The sequence below is a fragment of the Aythya marila genome, assembly GCF_965140915.1.
Source record: "Aythya marila genome assembly, chromosome: 5".
NCBI classification, from domain to species: Eukaryota; Metazoa; Chordata; class Aves; order Anseriformes; family Anatidae; genus Aythya; species Aythya marila.
Window position 1 is genome coordinate 64,168,966 of NC_139046.1, and position 24,812 is coordinate 64,193,777.

The following is a 24,812-nucleotide window of genomic DNA, read 5'->3' on the forward strand; positions in this document are numbered from 1 at the left end:
TGCTGCAGGTGGCCGCCTGGCACAGGCCTGCCATGCCAGGGCTCGACAGGGGTTTGGCCGCGCGAGGCCGTAGCTGCGCGTAGGAGCCTCCCCCGCAGGGGCCGCGCACCCCCCGGGCAGGCCTGCGCTCTCCAGACCGGCCGCTGCCGCGGGCCCCCTCCCGCCGCGGGCTCCCCTATGAGGTCAGCGCGGCGCGGAGGCCCCGCCCGCCGCCCCGCCCGCCCGCCCGCGGCCGCAGGGGGCGGCGGGCCGCGCTCCGCCCCGCGGCCGCCCCGCTCCCGCGTTCATTTCATTCCTCCCCTCATTCCGCGCATTCCTGGCATCGCTGGCGCCGCGCAGCCCGGCCGGGAGCCCGGCCCGCCCCGCCGCCGGCCGGGCAGCAACTCATCCTCCGAGGGCTCCGTCCGCCGGCCCGCGGCGAGCTCGCGGCGCGGTATAAATAGTTGGGCGGCCGATTAAAAATAGGCGCGGGGCCGCCGATAGCCGAGGCGGCCCGGGGGCGGCGGGCGAAGTTTGCCGTCGGAGCGCGGCGCGCCGGCGGTGCGCGGAGTGGGGGCCGCGGCGCGGAGGTAAGAGGCGGCCGCCGGGCGCGCACGGCGGCGCCTTGTGCGGCGGGGCGGGGGGCCGGGGGCCGGGGGCCGGTCCCGGCAGGGGTCGGCCCGAGGGGCCGGCGCCCCCGCAGGTGCTGGGGCCGGCCGGCGAGGGGCCGAGGCGGGGGGAGAAGTTGCTCGGCGGAGTTGCTGCCGCTGCGGGGCCGCGGCCGGAGCCGCAACAGGCGGCCGCTGCCCGCCCCGCGCCGCTCCGCTGCCTCTGGCCGCCGCCGTTCGCACTTAGTTGCCTGAGTCACGGCGCCGCGGCCGGGCGCGCACACACCGGCGCGCACACACTCACACGCGCACTCCTCACGCCCGCCCGCACACACACACCCGCGCGCACACGCGCCGAGCCTTGACGTTTTTCGCATTTTTGCCACGGGGAAGCGCGAAGTCGGGAGCAGCCCCGGGCTCGCCGGAGCCGCTCGCAGCCCCGCGGGGCCGTCCCCCGGCGGTGCGCGCTGCCGAGCGGCCCGGCCTGCCTGTGCCCCGCGCCTGGCGCTGCCTCGGGCCCCGCTTGCCTCCCCCCTCGGGTTTCCCGCTGAAAGATGAAGGAAGGAATGTCCTTTTTCGCTGCTTCTTCTCCTTCTCCAGAGCTGCCGCTGCTGCTGGTTAATTGCACATTCAAGTGGAAAATTTTCGGGAGTCAGCAGAAACATTGTATCCAAAAAAGACAAAGTCGCAGTTACACCACCACCGAGGAGATTGTCCGTGGAAAACTTCCATCCGGTAGGAACTGTATTTTTATTTTTTTTTTTCTTTTTCTTTTTCCGTAGCGTTTTACAGAGATCTAATCTACAGATGTTCACAGTGCTGATGCAGAGGGCCCGTGGCAGCCTTTGTTCGCAGAAGGAGCGGTTTCAAAGGAAGTACACTTCCAAGGGGGAGGGAAAAGTTAGACAGGGCAGCTTTTGTAGCAAAAATTAAACAAAACAGTCCCCTCCAAACAGCTGAGAAAAAACGACGAAAAGAGATGAAACAAGAGAGAGAGAAAACCTCTGTTCTCACCAAGTAGAAAAGTTTGTGTTTCTGCCTCAGTTAGGCATAATCCTAGTCAGGATTTTTCTCCTCTCGAAATCTGTTTTAGGTTGAACGGTGTTACAGTATAAAAATATTTATGAAACAATGAAATGTCAGCCACCCGTGCTTCTCGGGAGAGTTGTTAACTTATTCGAAACGAGTGCCTGCCTTTGATACGGAGATATGAAAAGTGACCTCCAGAAGTGCTGGAAAGTTAGGGAGCAGTTCTGTCTGCGTTTCCTTAACGTAAATGGCTCCCAATATTTTTTAACTGTTCGTTGTTGAACACTATCTGGGAAAGAAAGGCCAAGAAATGTCAGGTTGTACTGGCATTTTCTGACGTAAAATGTTATATATGTAAGAAACGTAAGCCGAATTGGCAGAGCCTCAGGGAAAAAAAAGTAGCTATGCAGCTGTATTCCTGTCTAACAGAAGCCTGTTTGCTTTCCCTCAATGCTGATAAAGTTTGGAAACACAGTATTGCTAGATAGCGGTTTTCCAGAGATATCTAAACTAGATAATGGCAAAGTTGGGAGCCATACGATTAAAATCCTGTTTTCTCTAGCCGAATGTTCAGTTATTATGCAGCACATCTAATATGGAAATCTCTGTGGGAACGCCTCTTATGGGAAAATTCATATAAATAACAAAGTGCTACCTGCAATTGAATATGAAAACAAAAGTGATTATAATTACATTAGGACTTAATTTAAAATTATGTAGGATTCTTCATATGACCCTAGAGTGGGAATGTGTGTCTGTAATGTATGATGTATTCTGTCTCTATAAATAGTTGGGGAATACCATTACAGGGATATTAGATTGTAGATGGTAAGATGGTGCTATCAAAAATGACATAGACCTGTGTATTAAATTACTTCTTGGGGGGTAGAGGGGAGCTTGCATGTTTGTGTGTGAGTGTATCTATATATATATGTGTGCACATACTTTATTTGGGAAAAGAAAGGCAGGGATAAATCCAGTGAATGTTCTTAAATCATGAAACTGATGGTTTTATAAGTGGGTCACATTTTAAACTCGTGATTTTTTAAAATCAACTTATAGAAATATTTTTGATTAAAAGCAAACTTCTTTGAGATGTATTTATTTTTTATATTGGTGCTAAAACATTTTTTTTCACGCTACACTGATTTTTTTACTTGGGTCATGATGTGTTTTCTGTACCCATAGCATAAATCTACTGCAAAGAAAAGCAGGATTTTATCAGTTGACCCAGCAGAAAATTGGGATGTGAATGACTTATTTCTGTTTTTCTTTGTAGTAATCTAAAAATACCTTTGGAAAATACTTCATTGCTAAACATGTGTTAGGTGTATTTTGAGCATCAATTTTACATAGGCTGCTTTGGTGAAGTAAATATCATTAGCTTCTGCACCCAGGAGAGTGTAGCAATAGCTCTTGAGATTTGAATTACGGTTTTATATTCTGTACAGTTTCTTAGTGCTGTGCGAGGGATGTACGCGAGCAGTGAAGCAGAGGAAAAATTTTGATTTGACACGAGTCTTAGTAAAGACAGACTCTGCTTAAAGGAGTTTAATTAAACAGATAAAAAAGAACAACAGAAACTTAATTAGGAACTAGACCCGCTGTGAGTTTCCAGCTGAGAAATGATAGTGTATTGTTATGTGTGGAGACCTGTGAGCATGTGTGTAACATGTTTAGTGTAATTTGTAACTATCGTGTTGTTGTTGTTGTTGCTGGATGGTGTAGTGGTTTTGTATATTGCTGAAGTGGTTTTTAGGCTTTGTTTGTCCATGCCTGAAAAAGTTAAGCTCAGTGAAGTCACATGCAGAGGAATAAAGAATTCTTCCTTCTTTCTTTTTAAACTAACCTTGTAGATAATATTGTAAGCAAACTTTAAAGATACAGTACAGACACTAGTGTGATAAAGACTTCTTGAACTACAGAGAAATTCTGGCACATTTTACTTTATAAAAAGTGAAAGGTGAAAACGTTGTGTATCATGACATAGCTGTCAGTTTGCAATCCATATAGTATGATGGTTACACTGTTTGAAGAATTTTCATAGAAGTAATCTGACTTTATTGGAAAGTGCCTAATCTTCTTTCCAAAACTGAAGATCTTGTGTACAGTTCTGGATGTTTTTCTGTGAGATTATCTTCAAACATTGCATTTTGAATGCATGGTTTCTGACTGCATATGCACAAGTGCATATCACTATTTTTAATCTATTTTTTTTTTCTTGAAATTGATATTTATTTTATCTTCCCATATACTGATGGTTTAAAACTTCACCTTGTCTTTCTGAAGTGATTTCACTGAAGAAGAAAAGATTTGCTAGATCCAATCCTTACTCAGTTTAAAGTGACTGGGATGACTCATATGAATAAACATTGCTGGATTGAATACAAAGGTATTTACAGCATATGCTTTGTGTATATGTTTAGTACGACATTTCGTGTCCAAAGAAGTACGTGGGTACTATTCTGCATCTTTGATTATAAAGAATATTATATTTGATATGCATGCTTTTTCAAATTTTTTTTTGTAAGGGGACTTTTTTTCTGCTTTGCTTATGATCTATCTAAAACTTGCAGGCAAATTTCTGTTAAAAGTTGATCACTCATTCCACTTTTGGGCTCTTATTCTGACTGCTGACTTCTTTTTTCTAAATGCGTTGTAGGTTCAGGTTAATTCCATTGACTTCATAGAGTCTTTCTGTATGAAGTTGGCTGTAATGAGTGTGCAGATTGCTGCCTTCAATACGATTTTGAAATCTTCATCCCTCATCAGAGTGACCTGCTTTAGCCATGAGAGAAATAGTAGCTACTTATTTCTGGGATTTGAGATTTAATTACCATTTTGTCACTGTGAATCACCTTGCCATTAGTGCTTGCCTCAGGTAGGAATGCTTTATATTCCTAAACTAGTCATTTACTAATAAAAAATAAAATAAAATTGGCTCTCAACAAAATCTTAAAACATACAAGAGGTAAATCATCTCTCTGAAAGAAACTGCTGTTAGAGGTTTTGTGGCAGTTTATACAAACACGGTATAATTTAAATTGTATCCTGTGATATATGAACGGATTAATGGCATTATTTATTATAGAGCCAACCGGCTCTAAGCTGCCACCCTGAAGACACATTTTTAGAAGAAAAATCTCTGCAATAAATTCCCACTTTATGACCATATCTTGCTCTCTGTTCTTGCACAAAACTTTTGATTTTTGCAAGTGGAACAAGGATGGAATAGTATTTCCTGGAATAATTTTGTTTGGTTTTAAAGATCAGTCATTTCCAAAACGTAAGCTAGTGAAAAGTTGCAGACTTAAATCCTTTGAAGCACCAACTCCAAATCTGCTTAGATTTGTCGCATAAAATTCAACTAGGACTTCTCTAATTTAATAGCCCAAACATCTTTTTTTTATTATTATTTTTATTTTGTGTGTGAAATCCTGATGCTCTTGTGAGTTTTGTCGTATTGCTGGTACAGTCAAAATCCCTCTCTCCGCTAATGTGGATTCAGCAACTTCTATGCTGAATCTGGTTAGTAAAGTTCCAAATGAATTATATTAATTTTAAAACACAGGGAATGAGAGAGTGGAGGGGAGAGAAAGGAGGTAACAAGCCAGTGTCAAAATCTGGTTCTGAACAACTAGTTTGAGGCATTTTGCACAGGAAGTCTGTGAATGTCTCAGAAAGCAACCCGTTATGTGCTACATGCCCTTATTTGTTAGATGAATTTTTGTACAAGCATCAAGAACACGATGAAAAACTGCAGAGTGTGTAAAGGGTTTGTAGATGCTCGCCTGGTTGGTGCAGGGCTGCAGTCCCATTTCCCAGTCTCCAGCTTGTGTCTGGGTTCCTCAGAGGAAGCCCATTTTAATTTGGCGCCTGTCCAGTAGAAGGTATCACCTGCAACTTTTTGTTCTTTGTCTTCTAGTAATTGTTTACTCGAACAGCATGATTACTCCCTCTGCATCCTGTTGTACCTTTCCAAATGGCCTTCTTAGATTTCTAGCTTGTTTTAGTTCTACGCCGAACTTTTGAATCAGCCTGCATGGCAGCAGAAGCATATGAGCACAAAATGCAAGTTTACTTGCTAGCAGGTCAGAAGGTAGAATGTGAAATCACAGTGTGCTGGGAGGGGGAAAGGAAGGCAAGTTTAGGATTATGTGTAAAACTATTAAAATGCTATTGACTGGGAATCTAAAACAATGACGAGTGCTGTTGTTTTTACAGATACATAAACTGAAAAACTGCTGCTAATGATGGGAAATGTTAATTATGTGAGAACATATTGAACTTATATTCTCTGGCATGAACTTTTTTAAATGCATCGACTGTGCTGCCTTTTATGCGCACAGCTTTCTAATTATCATAATTCAGTACAGCTCTGGCTTTTGGAAGGAGTTCAAGTGCAATCTCAACTTAACATGAAAGGATTTTTTTTTTTTTTTTTTTTTAACTGAGAACGTTCAAGAACAATTTGAAAAGATAATCTAAAAATGCTACATACTTAGCTGGGTATAAGTCAGAAAATAAATATGTTCCCATAACTGCCTATCAAAGCAGAACAGATTATTAGAACTATCTATTTTTTCTCATTATGTCTTTCACACTCCTACAGAACACAACTAAAAACACATTTGCAAAATTGAGTATCATAGAAAGATCTACTATATAGCCATTGACAGAAGTTTGTATTTTGTCAAATTTTGAGAAGATTAATTGAGTAGATTACTGGATTGTTATGAAAAGACTTTTCCACAAATACTATGTAAGTAACCAAGATTTCATTTTTTCTAAAATAAAACAAGAAGAAAATTCTCATGATTCCTTTGGTATTGGTTAATTGTGTTTCTGTAAGGTATTAAAGCTCTGCTGTAAATCTTCCTTATCTGTCAGTATTCACACCTTGTCTTCATGGAGCTTGAGGGGGATGTGAATACACATTCTTTCTAAAGCTTTTGAAAGTTGTTTTTATTTCTATTTTTAAATGAAGGGAAAATAACTTCCACTTGAATTATCCTTTCACGTTTTTTTTGGTGTATTCTCAAATTGTTAGTTATTTTTTTCTTTCCTGTGTTACCCAGCTTCTAGCTGAAAAAGAATCAGATTTTTTTTCATACTTGTTTTTTCTTTTACTACAGTACACGCTACATTTCTAAAATGCAAAGAAAGCCCCAGTGAAACAAAATGACTTCATTTGAGCTGGCACTTAAGAGCAGAATTCACTTCCATAGTACTGAAATAAAAGAAGCCAAGTGTTTTAAATAGCCACTCCCCTAGGCCAGAGCGTTTTAGAAAAGCTCATTGTCTAGATTTGAGCTGTAGTAGTATGCCTGCTTCTGTTAAATCTCCCAAACCAGACAGCTTGATTTCTAAAGTTGACATCTGGTTTACTCTTTGTTCACCTGTTTAAAAAAAATGCAAATAGACGAGTGCGCCATTGCCCTAGAGCTCTGCAAAAAAAAAAAAAAAAAAAAAAAATGCTGTTGACAGTTTGTCAAATAGTGCTTCCAGTCTAAGACTGCAGTAGCCTATTGTTATGCCAGCAACAGGCAACAGAAGTTGTGGCACCATATGGCTAGTATATGCTTCAGATAAGCTATCTGTTAATTTAGCTTATCAGTAGCATTTTGATATGCTTTGTGTTTGAATCACCAACCAGTATGGCCTTGGGTATTTTTGGTGCCAAATTATTCCTTTACATTATAGACATCACAGTTATTCCCTTGGTGGAATCTCTTTCCTTTCATTCACTACATGGTACTCTGAACAATAGTGCTTATTTCTGCAATTAGCTGGCATGTTTTTTGTTTTTTTTTTTTTACATGGTTGTCTTTCTGTTGGGAGATTTTAATTCAGGAATGACATTTTGGTTTTGAGGGGAGAAAATGTCAGAACAGGCTTTGGAAGAAAAGGCAAATTCATAAAGGTTTAATGGATTAAAGCCTCTGTTATGTGTATCTCAATTAAAATATATAGTGTTTGGAGACAAACATTTATTAATGACAAAGGAAATCTTATGCATGGTGGTAGATTAAATATGAATATGCACTTCTTGTCCTAGAGCTGCTTTACAGTTTAAGATAAAAGGCAAAACTCTGTAAACAGTTTCATTTTCCACATCCAAAATTTTACTTTATTCTTTCAACAAATTAGCCTTTAAGAAGAATTGTATACCTGTATCTGTTGCCAGCTAATTTTTTTTTCTATTTATTCTGCAATCAACTGAAAGCCTTTTCTAAAACTCAAAGACTGAATGGGCGCTCCTCTTTTTTTTTTTTTTTTTTTTCTTTCCTCTTCTCCCCTCCCTTTGGCCATAATTATTTTGTTACAACAAAAATCTCAAAACATAAATACAGTCTTCTGTTCAATGCCACAGCGATGTTGGGTCTGTCTGCGTTGCTCTCTGACCTTGCTGCACATTCTTCTTTGTCTGCTCTGCAGGCTCCATCTTGCTGTTCCTTACAGGGCACCACATACGTCTTTGGTTGCCTGGACTTTCCTCTTTCCTTGGGTATGCAGTTAGTTATATTAGTTAGTATGCTTTTGTACATCCCTAGATTAGGCTTGCCTTCTTTCAGGTTGTGGTAGCTTTGTTCTCCTCCTTTTGCTAGCCATCTTGCCAGCTCCTCATCCTGCTGTTGCTCATGGACATGGTCTTGCTGTCACATCTCTTTGGCTATACCAGTCTCCAGGCTGCTTTCTCACCCTGGCTATTAGAAAGAAAAAGCCACTTGTGCTTGTATAATGACTTTCATGTCCAGGGTCTTTGGTGACCAATAAGAGGGCCAGACTGTCTCTCAAAGAAGTTTACAGTCATCTTCTGACTCTGTTTGCTGACACCACTTTTTAGTAATGAAAGGAGGTCAAAGAGAAGAAAATTTTTCTCCCATCCTTTTGGAAGCAAGTAATTTGACAGTCCGGAAACGTGGCTGTTTGTTAATGCCATACTGAAGTCCATCCAGCTACAGGTGAATTGCACTGAAGCTGCCAGGAACTGGCACAGCACCCAGAGGCTAACCCGATGGGTGATGAAGCAAGAGGTTATGTCCCTGCCCGACCACCATGTTCACCTGCAGAAAACAAGAAAGCTTTTCTGCCTGTGGCTTGGCATCTCAGGCTGCTAACAGGTTTGTAGTTTCTCTGCAGGAACAGGATGTGCTAGCATTTGTCTACTCAGAGTTGGTTTGGGGATCACCTCTCATTTTAAATCTGTCTTAAATTCAGGTTTAGAGTTCAGGTCCACAGTGTGTCTTATACACAGGGGCAGTTGGCTGATAATAGCATTTTTTGTCCTTTGGCTTATTTCAGATTAGACCTGTGATTTTTCACTTCAATGTGTTTGGGTGGTGGTGGTGAGGGAGAAAGCAAAGAGGCAGGGAAAGGAGAGGTACTGAGACTTACAGTTTTCTGTGAGGCATTTGCACATCTTCCATGTAAGTTATTCCTAAATGTTTTAACCTTAAGAGGCAATTTTCAGCCCACTAGATTATCTAGTTATCACCTATACTTACTGAGTATGGAGATCTTTGGACTGATGGGGCCATTAAAACATAACAAATCTATACCTGTTTGAAAGTAAAGTGCATCTTTCATATGGTTTTCTATATATTTATATATATATATATATATTTGTTAAACTCCAGAGCCTGTGAAGTTTTTTGCTGATTTCCTAGCCTTTCATTGGTTCCTGTCATTTTTTGACTGGAAATCCGTAGCTCCAAATAATGTGCTTTTTTTTTTCTTTACATGTACTGTTATTTATGCATAGTACTTTCTTTGCTTCTTGGCATATTTACTGTATGCTTACTGAGCACTTGTAGATAAGCAGTTGAAGGGGCATATTTATAAAAACAAATTTAAAATAAGCAGCTTCCTATAGCAATTCAATTTAGATTTTAATGTTTGTAATATTTTTTGCTGGTGAAACAATGACCCATAAAAACCTTGATCTTCTAAAATCTCCAAAAACAATACAAAGAATACAAAGAAGTCCAAAGTGTAATAGAATTATCATAGTTTTTGGTTGCTTGGAAAATCAACTAATATTCTGGCCTCTGAGATTTAGGAAACAAATTAAAGAACCCTTTTTTAGGTAGCAAGCTGCTTTTAATGGTCCTTCTGTATTAAGGAAAGTACAGTATTGTAGGTTATTTATTTCTGGGCATGCAGTACAGGGTGAAGAGCCTGCAATTCAGCTAGCAATGCCTCTGTGCCCTGAGGTAAACTCTATTTCACAAAGGGAATTTTGATTATGGTCTGCTGCTCTGTAGCATAGTGGAGGCTTCAAGAGGCAAGTGGTAAATGCTACCAAAGAAAAGCTGGATTGGAGCCACTGACGTCATCTAAGTAAATCTGCTGTAGGACTATAGCCATAAAATGACTGCCAGCCACTGAGCGCACTTTGGCCTTTTCTTGTCAACTGTTTTAACTGCTTTTTTGCTTCTTTTTTATTTTTTTTTTATTTTTTCCAAGCAACATGCATTTTGTTTTCTTTCTTTACTTCTTTCTTTTCTTTTTTTTCCTTTCTTTTTTTTTTTTTTTTTTTACTAGTTGTGCACATGGTGAAATATAGAAGTGCTAATGTTTCACCCCCCCTCCCCCCGGCATGCAAACTGCACATATCATGTGAGTAGCTGCACATTGCAGTTCAAAAATTAAAAAGTAAACCAGTACTTTTCCATACGTTAGTTTAGCAGAATTAAGCTTCCATCTCAAGCCATGTTTTTAGGCACAAGAGCTTGGCAGTTGAAGTTACAGCACACTGATGAGATTTGTGTTGTGGGCAAAAAGTGTTTTGATGCACTGGAGGACATGCTTCCTTCTGGAAAAACTAGATGTGTAAAAATGGCTAGTTGTGAATTCGGAATGAGAAAATAACACTGGTGTTTGACTGCTTAAGATCCAGTGTCTTAGGCATTGCATTAAGCTTGACCCCTGCAGCTCCAGTCACACTGAAACAAAACTTTCTTGTTTCAAACATCCAAATGTATTCTTAGCAGCTGATCTTCTAATGATACTTTTTTTTTTTTTTAACATAGTTAAAGAAACCAGGTGCATTAACAATAGCAGCTGTAGGATTCCTTGATGAGTACATAGCAGTAGATACGTATGTACCAAAAGATATAACTAAAAATGCAATTGATATTTCACCTGTCTCCCACTTAAAATTTAGATGTATCAGGATTGTAACAGGAGTACTTATTGTTTTGTTGGTGGGTTGAATTCATTGTCAACATTCTCTTGAAATGAATTTCCAGGAATTTTAACATCTTTTTTTTTTTTTTTTTTTAAGTGCATAGTAAAATGCATTTATTTTAGCCAGTGTGTCTCATGACAATATTTGTTTGCTTGATTTATGTACTTTTAAGTTTTAAAATAAAAATTAAGCATCAACATTTTTGAAGTTTGAGTCTCATGATCAGAAACATATTAAAACCACTATCTTCTCCATGAATCATTAGATGAGTCAGTTCCTGAAACCACTACAAGCCTCACAGTTCTTGGCTACAACTGAAAGCAGGAAATCCAGGCTTCAATAACTTCCTTTCCCAGTACTGGCTATAGCAGTGTTAGTGGTTAGTATATGCTGCTTTTGTAAGCAATAGGAAGATGTATGTCTGAGGAACAAAGGCACTCAAGTCAATTTGCTGAAACTGTTTATAATTTGTGGTCTTGATTTGAATGTCAGGATATATTGCCATATACTACATTCTGCGCTGCAATACAGTTTCCAGCAGTGATATTCAGAATATGAAATAGAGGGAACACTCTGTCACACAATTTTTTGACAATACCCATCTAACCAGTTTACCAGAAAAAGTGACGTTATCTTAGTGATATAATCCAACTCATGAATAGCACTGACAATGAAAACTGAACACATAGGAGTAAATTTTAAATGTTTATTTAGCAGCTACTTTGTTTTATGCTTGTGAAACAAACTATTTTTATTCTGTTTCAGCGCTCCAAAAGGCTTGAAAAAAAACCAACCCAAACTTGGAACTTGTAAAATAAAAACACATGATTTGTTTTTCAGTCTCCTTTTTTGTAGTGAAAACTGTTTGCCTCCTCGTAATCAAGGACACATTGATTGTCTCTATGTCGGTGAAGCATTGTTGGCTGCAGAATCTGTTTCTTTAAATGTGGAGTGCCTGTGCTCTACGACATCTGCTCAAGAGGATGTACTATTTACCTTCTTGTTCTAACTAGGCCAGATTCAGGTTTGGTTGATCTTAATGCGTTACATCTGGAAAGTATTCAGTCCTTTATGTTTTTCTTAAACATTGTGAAATATAGTTTGGTATCTTGTACTTACTATTTGGTAAATTTAACTCTCTAATTAACTAGCAGTACCTAAAAGTCAAACTTATCTTCTTTAACTATTCTTTTCATTGTTCCTCCAAAAGATTGTCTGTTCACAAACTGGGAACACAAGTATTGAGAGCAATGAACTAGTTAGATGATGCGTTAGAAAGCAAGTTTTGACAATGTTGCTTAAATTGTATAAGTAGTATATTGATTAAAAACAAATACAGAGCTCTTCATTTAAATGGGCACAGTGTTTTTTGCACATCAGGCAACACTTTTTATATTAGATAATGCGTGAAATTGATTTTATAAAGCAAGCTACCAGTTGGAGTTTTTCTTAGCTGGTGCAAGTTGGTAGATTGACCTCAGTGTAACTAATGGCCACTTACAGAGGGATGGAGCCAAATGTCTGATCCTGGAGATCCTGTGCTGATGGCCACTGTAGTGCTTCTTGAGTTGTGTTTTAGGCAGTACTGAGGAGGATTGGGTTGGGGGAAAAAGGAGGAGACCCATAGCCATAAGAGACTTCCCACCACCTTCCTTTGTCTATACAACTCCATGCTCATGGGGGAGATCTGGAGAGGGTCAATCCCTTGCTCTGACAATGACACTGAAGCCTTAGAGGGACTGTTTTCAGTTTGGGGTGAAGTTGCCCTCAAGGGAGAGGGAGAGACCCTTCCCTGCTTTGGCAAGTTTATGTCTGCTGTTCATGGGTACTTTTTCAGTGGGCAATTCCAACCGCTCATTTTTCCCCTCAGTACTGGCACATATGACCCCAGTGGCTCATAGTGTCCATCAGAGACACAAGTGTCCATCACAAGTCCAGGACAGGCCACAGGACTTGTTTTGACATAAGGGATCTGGGTTGCCAGACCTTCTGTGCTGCAACAAGCATCAAAGCAAACTGCTTAGTTGATTAAGTGTGGTTAATCAGGATTTCTCTGAGGATATTTAATGGGATGTTATTGAGCCATCAATGTGCAAGTAACATTTAAAAAAAAAAAAAAGTGTAAATAGGATAACTGGTCCAAAACTACAGTTCTCACAGCACCAACTCCTCTGGTACACGAAGTTGGTGGAGATGAAAGTTTTTGATATTAAACCACTCCAAGTACCTGGTGGTCTGTTTATGGAGACAAGCCTTTATCAGGCGAGGGAACTCAGTACAGAGTCATGTCCCAGGCAAGTGGGAGATCTGTGACATCAAGCTAGCTCACTGCAGAGCATTATGTGAGTAGAGTGGCTTGGGCTTAGTGTAGGGTAGCTATATCAACAGCTAGACTGTTTTGGAGGCAAGCTGACTTGGCTCTCTCTTCCTTTGGTTGCACTCAAAGAAAAAGGAGTGGCCTTTGAAAGGAGGGTTCAACACTTGCCTTCAGGAAGGAAGCTCCCAGGGAGGCATGCATCTTTTCTTCCTTCCTCCTAGCTAGTGTAAGTGGTGCTTTATTCACAGATGCTGTGGTAGAGCACCAGCTGTTTATGTACACAGAAGTCTCACTTAGGTGTGTCTTCTCTGCTGTGGGGAGCCAGATGCTGCTGCTTTAGGGATTGCAGTGCTCAGCGTCACACCACCTATGGTAGATTTAACTTACTGCATTGCAATTAACTTCCTGTAATAACAATAATTACAATAATTAACTTACTGAAATAACAAATACATTCTTCATGCCGCTTCTGCATGTTGCTTTTGGAAGCAGTGTAGCTTGTAGCAGTGTATTGTAGCTTGTAGCAGAGTAGCAGTGAATTTTCACAGGATCAAAGCACGTATAAAAAACATTGCTTGTACTTGTGATTGTGCAAAGTGCAATTTTCTATTAATGTTAACTGATTGTTTAAGAACAAAAAAAAGTCAAGTGGAATAAGCATCTAAAAGTTCAGTAGGCTAGAGTCATGCTTGCTTTCATTTATTTCACTTGTAAAGAGATGTAAATGTTTTAATTTTTTTTTCCTAGTTGAGCAGTCCTGAACATGGGTACTGTGATGCATAAGATATAGAGATACATTTTTATCAAGTTCATATACTCAAAACGTGTATGAACTGAATATCTTTCTGTTACTATTGATCAGAGAGATGTCCTGTTGTTCTAATGTGGACTTTGGTTTGGAATTAGAGGCCTGGAGGCAAGCAGAATTGCTTGCTGTCCGTAGACCAAGTCATCAGTGGCTAGTGATTGATTCATTAATTAAAATCAATTTAAATGGATTTCTAAGCCTTATGTAACTGATTATCTTATTAACAGCATGAGAAAGGCACTGAGATCTGCAAGGAATGTGTTGCTTTAGAAAAAATATAGCACCATTTTCATGGGATAATTTAATGAATTGTTCTTGCTGTAAGTTATCTATGCAAATGAAAGAGCCTTGCTTAAATCCTGCATTAAACAGACTCTTCCTGTTGAACATGATTTTCTTTTTCTTTCATTTTTTTTTTGTGAGCCTCCTCCAAAAGACTTGACTTTAATATTAATGTGTGTGTGCATGCATGTGCACGTGCTTGTGTACATATTCATGGTTAGAGAGTTACCATAGACAGGGTTAAACATTGCTGGGCTTCTGATATATTCCGATCTTTGAGATTTTTATTTTTTCTTTAACATCTCCCCCACCACATTAAAAAAAAAATCCACAAGAAAAATCCAACAAGAAAAATCATTTTCTAAATTATTGAAAACAAAATGACAGGAAGAATGTCTAATACTGTTTAATCCATGCTCTGCGTGCTCAGCAGTACTGTTGGAGGAGACGCTTTGGACAGCTGGAGGGGCTGTGTGGGCAGAGGGGAGCTCTGGCAGAAGTGAAAGTGCTGAATAGATGGCAATAAAAACCTTCCTGGCTGTGAGATGGGAGGCTTGTCTGTCCTCTTTGCATTTGCTTTGTAGCTTCGTTTTACATCAAGATACATAGCTGCCTGGAATGGCTTGCTATACATATATTTATATTCTGTGACCAGGCCTCAAAGAATACCCAAGCCAAGGTCTCAGCAAAATCCGTGGAAATTTTGAATCTGGTTTCAAATAGCAGGGCTGTTACCTCCAAATCATAGCCTTACCCACAACTTTTCAGTAATGTCAGTAATGCGTGTATTCTCCAATCTGATTTGTAACCCAGGCTTCTGCAGCAAAGGAGATTTTAAACTGGGCATGCTTTTAATGTAGGATCACTTTATGTATTTCTTTCCTAGCTCATGCTCTTGGTAAATTTGTGATTAGGGAACAAACTGAAATCAGTTGCAAGACACCTTTTTTCATTGAAGCTGGTTTCACTTCAGATTTCTTCTGCTGTATTGCAGAAATGGAAGAAACTACTTTTTTTTTTAATTAAAAAAGGCAATAATAAATTGATACTAACTGAATTTTTTAGTTAACTTCATTAAACAACAACACAAACAAGAAAACTTACTATTGCATAGCTATGAATTGCCTCAGACATCATTCATTCAATGTGTTGGTAATTTTTGAAAGCAAAGCAGTGTTGATGAATTTAATTTATTAGATAATCTATCATTGACAGTAAAGGTTACAAGTCTTTAACCAAAGAAGGTTTGAAACAGGACTGACACAATAAATCCAATTTAATTTACCTTTGGCAAAATTAAATGTATTGCCTGAAATGTGGAGTTTGGCATGATAGAAAGCTTTCGTTGCTTATGGAAAATTGAGTAAGGTGTTTGGAAGATGTGATTTTAAAATCCATGTAAAATGTTACTCATTTGACTTGCTAGGGTACTTGGTGGTGGCCTCCAGTTTACTCTACAGTTATCTTTAGACATTCACTGGTTTTTGACTTTAGAGAATGGATGATTGACCTCACAGTGCCTGTGTGCATGTTGCCAACCTGCTGCCTAATAATGGCTCCAGAAAGAAATTTGGAAGAGAACTGAGAAGTGCATAAGGACAGTAGAAAATACCAGAACTAGAGCCCTTCGGTGCACACATATACACCTCCTAAATGCCTGTGCCACCTGCTGCACTAGCCCCTTTCCTGCTCTGGGGTCTGCGGGTGGTGCAAATAGATGCGTTAGTGCAGAGGCTTGTGGCTGTGGGGTTGCTGGGTCACTGGAGTCTGGGAACTTGGAAGCTAGCACTGAAATCCTGGGTGTGACAAGTTATTTCATCCTGGTTGCAGCCCTTGAATCTGGGGAGAGAGTCTTTGTGCCGTGACTTACATTAGCATGCCAATTTGAAATTAGAATAGTCATACAATAAGTATTTATTTTGTACACCTTTTGACTTGGAAAGCAGCGGGGAGACTCTTGAATGTAGGAGAAACATGCTGAGTATTGAAAAGGGGTGAAGAGAATAAGGCTGGACATAACTCCTCTCAAAGTAGCAGACACGTAGAGAGGTAACTCTAAGGCAGAAGGCCTAAGCTGTGACTGCTAGCCCTCTCTTCTGCTACTAAATAGTAAATGGAAGTGCCTAGTCTTATCCTGCAGCTGCTTCATCTTACACATCCAATTCCTCAGTTGTACAATCACAATTTCAATTAATTGACTTTTTTTTTAGTTGAATTTCTACCATAGGGTTCTGGCTAAAAGGGAAAGGATGTTGTTGGTGAATAGCTTTTAAATAGCATACTGCATAACCCTGCCATTATGTCTTCAGGGAATATTTTCCATTCCACATTTGTCTAAAATGTGAATCTTAGTAACATTTGTCTTGTATTAAAGCTGCAAAGTTTTTTTTGTGCATGTTGTAAACCCTATGAAATGTTTTTTATTCTTGCAAATTATAAATAGTTCAGTTGGCTAAACTATCCCTTTTGTAAGCACGTGTTCTTTTTTTAATAGTACAACGTGATTATGGAGCAGAGTTTTATATGAAATGCCATTGAGTTGTAGTAATAAAATTTCCAAGGTGTTCTATGAAGGTCAATGGTATGCAGTTAATTGCTGAACTGATGATGGGTGCTGTGTAGGAAGTGTTGCTGCTCTAGACACTAAATGTAATGATTAAGCTCAGGGGGTTAGTATTAAAAGAATAGAAGACACGTGACTCTGTCGTTAACACCAAATTTGTGTTGATATTTGGTTTAACAATACTATAATAGATGTAGGTTCATGCTTGCTATTTATTATTTGCATGTTCAAGGGAAGTGTCTGCTATGAAGCTTGGAGGAAGGGGTCCAAATGAGGAGGGCTGGATACTGAATTTGTCTCTAGATTTTTAGTGCTTGTTAAGCCGGTCTCACCAAAGAAAGTTTCTAGTTCTCTGAATATACAGAGGAGAGAGCTGTGTGCCTGTGAAGGCTTCCAGGGGGAGATCTTGGCCATCTACACGCTGCCTGATAAGTGGGTGGCATCTCCTTTGTCTGAATAGGAGAAAGTAGAAGTTTTCTTTGGTTGGGGAAAAGCTGTCATTAGGTATGAAAATTGAGGCATGGATCAGACTAAGTTGCTCTGCTGAATGCCTAGGCATCTCTGCCTCTAGTGTTCTGTAGCTACCCTATCATGGCCTGACAGAAGTATTATTTATTACCTGTCAAAGAAGATGGCAAAGCTTCTCTGGATAAGGAAGAATGTATATTTAAAAGGTATCTGATCTCACAATACCTTCAATCTTTTTTGCTTGGTGAGGTATTTCCTGCTCTATGTAGAATATTTAGAAAAATTGGAAGAAACAGCCAAAATATTGTTTATTTTTCCCCTTCTTACGATGTGGTCTTCTGCATGCAGCCTGTTAGATCCTATTGTTGCTTAATTCTGCTGCAGTGCAACATAACTGACCTAAACAACTGGAGAGAGTTTAAAATAAGCTGTGTGGTAGACTCAGGTATGTGAAACTCTCATAGCACAGTTCTTATGGTGTGATTCAAACAAGGCATAACTGCAAGGAGCACAGACTAAATATTCTTCTGGAATAGGACAGATTGAACACAGAATGTCACAGCTGTAAAGACTGGGTGGAAATCTTGGCACTGAAGAAGTCAAAATTATAAATGAATGGAATCTCTTCTACGTTCATGTATACCTTTATTCACAAAGAGTCTTTTAGAGCAGCCTCCACTTACTGGCAACCTGGTTAATATAACGAAGGAAGATTCAGATTAATGTTTGTAAGTTCACTCTGTCCAATTTTAATCAAGTAGGTTTACTTGAACTCATAGATGTTTTTAGACAAAATTCCAAAGATGATAATTTTTCTTGTTTCTCCCTTGATTTCAAAAGAGCACATTTTATGAGAGGATGAATTGGTGTCAATATAAAAAACCTAGTTTGCTTTGGCTTAATCCGTTCTTGTAAGAACCATGATTTGGAAAAAGAAGAACAGTTCCCCATGGAATGCTATTACTGTTGAAGGCCCTGAAATGTGTTGTGATTCTCTGCGGGTATATGCTGTGGGAAATCATGAATTAACATTTCAACATAAGATGTGGAATTGTTCATAAATGCTTCTGTGGAATAAAGACTTTTAAAGATGGTTTACTCTTCCCCTTGTGGACTGAAGTTCATAAAATTACTGTAAATTCCAAATAAAAACATTAAAAATATTTTGCAGTATGTATGTATATGCTAATTCTTACCAACCCATATTTTAAATCATTGGATTAGAGCTCTTCTAATTTGGTGTTTTTAACATGCCTGTTTTTTTGTTTTGTTTTACTGCTTCTTGGAAGAAAGGTAATCATCTGATTAAGGTACAAATCAAGGGGCAGAGGTTGTCATTTGGTTTATAGGGCAGAGTTGAGAGGAGAAACTGGGAGATTTACTCCTTTCTTAGATTTAGTAATGTTGGAGCAGTTGGGGAAAAATCAGAGAAAAATCCATCCCATTGCATTGTATGTGTAAGTTAATGTTTGTGAAATCCTCTTTATATACCTATGTGGAAAGGACTGTCAGTATAAATGATTGTCTCTGAGATAGAGATTTCCCTACTTTGGTTTACACAATTTTCTGTAATTGGCTTAGAGTGGTGAGATTGAGTGTAATTAAGTCTCATAATTAATTAATATGAGAAAGCCTACGTAAACACAAAGTATTTCACATTTCAGGATTTGTTCCCTTCTGTAAAATTGGAATAATAATACCTTGTTACTTAATGCTGTGAGCAATAATTGGGTAATAGTTATAAAGTGCTTTTATTATGAAAATGTATGTAAAGAACCATTTTTAATCAGTGAAACTGATGCATAGGTCTCAGTCCTTGCAGAAAAGCTGTTTGTCCTTTGAAGCAACATGCTGAAACTGGTGTATCCCAGGACCAGAAGAAATACCAAGTCAGTATTTAAGGTTCACAGAATGATCACAGCTTTGTGAAATATTCTTCTGTGGACTTGTCTTTTTCCTTTTTCTAATTTAAATAACAGTTAAGAAATCCTTACTTAGATGTGTGATAACAGTGATTTAGATGGTTTCCCACTAAATTAACAGTCACCAAACAAGCAAAACAAACGTACATAATTTAGGACAAAGAATCTCTGAGCATGTTTTATGATGAACTTTTAATAGACTTTCATTGTGTGCAGTACGTCCCCATCCATGAGAATAAAGCACTTTAACAGAGCCCCCTGGATCCCTTTTTGAGAACGACCTGCCTGCAGCAATTCTTGCCCCTTGTGCATTTATAAAATTAAGTACCTGAGCATTTGCTCCATTGATTAGATGGTGAATGTAAACCGAGGGCTGCATATGAATGTCTTCCAGCAGCCTGTGTAGAGGAAGAATCTCCTGTGCTGCCTAGCCAGCAGTTTGGCAGACGTGTCTGCAGGAGTACCAAGTGGGGAAGTTCAATCAGTCTCTGTTGGCTGTTGCATTTCTGGGAATGTTTGGACCAGGGGCAGGCTATCAAAAAGCTCCTTCTGATTGCTCCCTGGAAAGGTACAGAAAACCGGGGAAGTTGGCCAGAATGGCCCACACCATACTTTATCAGCTTGTTGGCTTTACTGTACCAGCTTTGCAGAACTGAAGAAGTGAAGGGAACAAGCTCAGAGGAGGAAGGAGAAACCTTAAGTAATTAGTCTTCCAACTCCACAGCAAACTGTGTTTGTGCCTGACAGGAGGCCAGGCTGTCAATATTATGCATGAGGATCTGGTGAATCAAGCTTGCTTGCAAGAAGTTTTACAGCCTTGCCTGAGTGGCTCTTGGAGATGTTCCCTGGTGGATCAGTCATAAGACTTGTCAGACAGTGGTGAAGTGCTTCACCTTGTAAGTCCCAGCACACTTGGAATATCCTGAGTCAAGTGAGGTGGTGACACATCTAGCTAAGCTAACCTCAGAAAGAAACCTTCAGAGCTGACACAACATGGGGAATAGAGGAGGGGTATTTCAGAATATACCTCCTGTAGATGTAGCATTGCCAATATTTAACTGGTATAAATGTAAGTTTTGGGAGTGCATAATCTTGTATGATAACGTTTGGCAGAGAAATGCAGTATTCTCTTTTATTGTTAGCTACATCCTCTTCCTGTAAGAGCTTATGAGAAAGTTTTCATACTTAATGAACATGTTTCCTTTCCTCACTATAGTTTATCTGCCAATCTGACCCTCCCAAGGAAAGTAAGCTGGCTCTTCAACTCTGATTGTCAAATGGACAAGGGGCGTGTCATCAGGAAAAGAACAGGCAAATTTAAGGGCTAAACCCTTTCTGTAGAACCAGGTTTAGCTCTGTATTGTGCAGAAGGTGAGAGTCAGAGGCCTGCACCACTACAGCAGATGTCAGATACATACAGTGTATTTCTTACTTTCTTAAGAGAGCTTCAGGGTGAACTGTGGTTTATAATGAAGCAGTGGCAGCTGCTGTGGAGTAAAATCTGCAGTTGAATTGTCATAGTATATGAGACTTGTGCTGTGCCACTCATAAAACTGCCCTGAAGGAAGTCATATTTATTTCAAAAGTGGGAGGCTTGGCATGATGCCCTGTTAGCTTTCCTGTAGCAAACCTGAAGTGAAACTAGCTCACTGTCTCAATAAATTTGAGCTTACCTACCCTCCTTTTGAGAAGGGCAGAAGGAAAGAAGGGGTGTGGAAAGATTAGTGGTTTTTTTTGTTTTGTTTTGTTTTTTAGATTTCCCTGGTACATTTCCACTATCCCACATGATTTATTTTTTTTAAATCACAGTGAAGTTTGAAATGCGTTTAATAATTAAATTAAGTTTGTTCCTCTTCAGTTTTGGCTTTGTTGAGTTTAATGCAGGAGTCAAATTACTACTGGAGACATAAGAAAAGAAATGCTTGGCACTTTTCCCTCCAAGGCTGAATGTGAGTCAGTATCTAAGAAGGCTTCTCAATAGAAAATGAGAAAATAATCTTAATAAAAAATTAAAATCATTCAGATGAGTTGCTTGTAAATTGCACACATAAATATAGTTGTTGCCACAATGAGAAACTTTTCCTAACGCTTTTGGCAGATGTTAACTTGAAAATAAAGACTAGGAGATGATTACTATTATTATTATTATTACTACTACTACTACTGTCATTTCTGTTTGTGCCACATTAGCATTAAGAGGCACAAATGAGTATCCAAAATCCACTGTTCCAGACTCTTCTCTGATATAAAGACATATTCCTAGCTCAGGAAAACTTACTTTTTAAATAGACAAGACAGACAGAAGATAGAGTCTTAAGCAAGGGAGGTTTAAGAGCATTGCTCAAGCACTCTAGGGACTTGTGGAAGACCAGAGTTCAAACTTGATCTGCTCGATTTGAGTGCAGCCTTCTCACAAAAAGCTGCAACCTTCACGTGGGTCTTTTAAATTTGTCAAGGTTTCATGTTTCTGCAATATCAAGAGAAAGTGTTGATGCTTTTTAAGAAATGTTACACTGGACTCCAGTTAAATAGATCTTCAGGAAGAGGTCATTGGACATCATGATGCTTCATTTTTTTTCTTGTTTCCCATCCTTCACATGTTCCCCCCCCCCCCCTTTATTTTAAATAACCTTCATTGGTTTAATTTTTTTCCTCTTCTGAGAGACTGCATCTCTCTCACAACTTGTCAGACATCGTGGAATGTGTAGGTGCAGCATCCAGAACCAAAAGAGGAAATGTGCTGATTTTGGCAGTTGACCAAAATGACCTCACTACTTTGCTATTGGAAGTTTGTGTGCTTTTCTGGCAGGCAGCACAGTTGAAAGTATGATTGCCTGGTTCATAGTATGTCTTCATTGAAGAAAATGCTTGCCAGATAATCAAGTGCTTTATTCAAATCCCTTCTAGTAGCAGAGCGTACCTGATAGACACAGGGAGATGGACAGCCTGGTCAGAAATGAAGAAGAGTAGGACAATCACATGTAGAGGTCAGAGGAAACGAGACAAACCTTCTTCACTTTGGGGATGAGGTCTGTTGCCTTTAGGGCTCCACAAGTGCATGTGAGAGAGCAGCAGCAGCAGGGACACCTGTGACCTTGCCCCTGGGCTCATGCACCATCCCTGCACTCATCAGGTTTGGGAAATGTACCATGCCTCACTGTGGTGCATGGTCTGGCATTCAGCACCTGGAAGCTTCATGGGAAGTTGTCTTTGTTCAGAGTACTACTGCCTCCCCTCACCAAAAAAGGCCTGAGATAATTGAAACTTCTGCTGAGTGATGCAGGTGTATCAATAAATGAAATTACTGTAGGGATGTGCTTTAGCTTGTCTAGACGCTCTGGTGGGAATGAAACCTGCCAGTGCAAAAGTACACAGCAATCTATGAGACTGTTTTAAGGCTGGCATACAAGAAAAATGGAACTGTTATGAAATGATCTTGAAGAGTTAGGTGATAAGTCTTCTCGTAAGTTTAATACATATGAGATATATATATATATATATATATATATATCCTGAAAGTGGTTAATTATTAAAGGAAAAGAAAGCAATAAAAATCTGCATGGAAAAATAGCTATCCAGATTTGAACATGTGATCATGTGATTATATCAGAAGTACAGATATACGTGTATATTATAGTCTCTTAGAAATATGTAATCTTCCCAGAATAACCTGACTGCAAATCACAGACATCTTCTTTTACTACTTTCCACCCCTCTTGAAAATTTTTTGGGTGTGTCTTGTGCATCAGAAGGGGGTGAAATTATTCTTTGGCCTTGGAGGACATTAGGGCCACTGAAACAGTTTGGCAAAGAACTTGAGCAACAGTAAATGGCCTATTTCCGTTCCCCAGGTTAATTGTGTAAGAGCTTTCTTTTGCCCAGCATGATGGATTATTTTTTTTTTTTTTCTTTTTTTCTTTTTTTTTTTTTTAATTTATTTTGTGAGGTTGCAACTTTTGGCAACCCACTAACTGTTTTGATTACTTTTGGAGACTGAAAATAAAGTGACAAAAGCAAATCTGCAGCAAACCTGCAGATATATTGATGGACCACTATCTTGCAAGGAGCTCTTTATGGGTAGGCTCCCAGAATCCGCTTGAAATACTTGAGAAATCCTGCATCACGTTGAACACATAGCCTATAACTAAATTATGTCAGGTCCTTTCTTGTAAAGATAGAGCAAAAAGATGTCATTGCTTTTGGGACATGAAAGTGCATTATTGTCATATTTGTTCTAATTTAGGTGCCAAGCTTTGAATTCCAAGAACAAGTTTTTAAAAGTTGGATAGGTTAGATGTTAGCCACTTACTTGTACTATTTTAGGTGTAACCGTAAATAGATAGAAACCTCAACTACGAACTAACAAACAAAACACCCTGCCTAAAACTGTTTTCAAGTTAACTGAGAGTGACCATGGATTTGTAAACTACACAGAAGCACCCTATTTAAATAAGTAAATAAGCACCCTATTTAAATTACCTATTTAAATAAGTAATTTATCATATTGCATGCACCATATGATATGGCTATATGATGTTTATAAAAAACAAAAGATAAAAGACAAAAATCAGATTATCTTCAACTATGTCACCGGATGGTGTGTAATGGGCAACAAAATTACAGATTATGAGACATTCACTTCTAGGTAACCTGACTGTGCTCTGTAAACCTATGTGCTTTACTAAAAAAGATAGTCAGGGACTGAATGGATGGTGGAATTACTTTTTCCTACCTACAAAAATTCTTCTTAACCAAGAAACAAGTTCACACATGGAGCTGGAAAACGGCACATATGATCAAATGAAACTATTTATACCTCACTCTTATTACTGTTTGCATTTTTTAAATGTTTAAAACCAAAGTTGTTTTAAAAAAGGCTCTCTCCCTAATAGTGTGTAGTTAAATGTAGTTAAACGTATTAATTGCTATAACTTGAACCTTGCTGGTATTCTTTCTGGTACACTAGAAGGGACTGAAAGGAACCTGGAAAAATTGTATTGTTCTCTTAAAATGGAAGGCCAAGCTATAGGTGTTTGGAAAAGACCTGAGTAATGTGACTCGGTCTCTGTCTAGCTGTGTGTACCTGGGTAAGCCTTTGATCTAGCAGAAGTTCTTGTAAGGAGGGCAGGAACCAGCGTCTGTGCTCTGGGGATGGGGAGGCGGAGTGGCCAGTTGTTTCTCCTCTGTCTCTGGGCCATCTTTGCAAGATGGCCAGGTGCTCATCGGGTGTTGGGAGAATTGCCAGTGGTTCAAAATGCCAGTATGTTGGATTTCAGTACACACATCTGGTTCAGAGAGAGGGCAACATCCCCTGCCTGCCACACGTCTGCTGCCGGGCTGGTGCCAGTAAAAGGGGTGCAGTAAATCTGGCACTGCAGTTTTGCTGACAGCAACGGGAAATACAGATTTATACCTTGGCTTTCCAACAGGATACCTACAGATAGATGCAGTTTAGAAATGCATGCAAATTTAAGTTTTGAGGAGACACATTTGGTTGCAAGAGAAGAGCTGCCTGCCTGGAGCACTGGCTGCACTGTACCTTTAAATTGATGCATTCACATTAAAGGAAGACATTTAAATAATGCAAAGGGGTAAACTAGCTTGAGTTATGTGTGGTTTTAGCCAGGTGACTCTTATTGCCTT

The 24,812-nt window shown here is 39.6% G+C and overlaps 1 protein-coding gene across 7 annotated transcripts in view; it reads left to right on the forward strand.

Annotated features, from left to right (window-relative positions):
* Window positions 1-267: 267 nt before the first annotated feature.
* TEAD1 (TEA domain transcription factor 1) overlaps window positions 268-24,812 on the forward strand; it is a 160,509-nt gene continuing 135,964 nt past the window's right edge. For all 7 annotated transcript variants that reach the window (XM_082761491.1, XM_082761492.1, XM_082761494.1 and 4 more), the window contains exons 1-2: window positions 268-569; window positions 1,188-1,322. The gene's annotated coding sequence lies outside the window, so the exon portion shown is untranslated. The remainder of the gene's footprint in view (window positions 570-1,187; window positions 1,323-24,812) is intronic.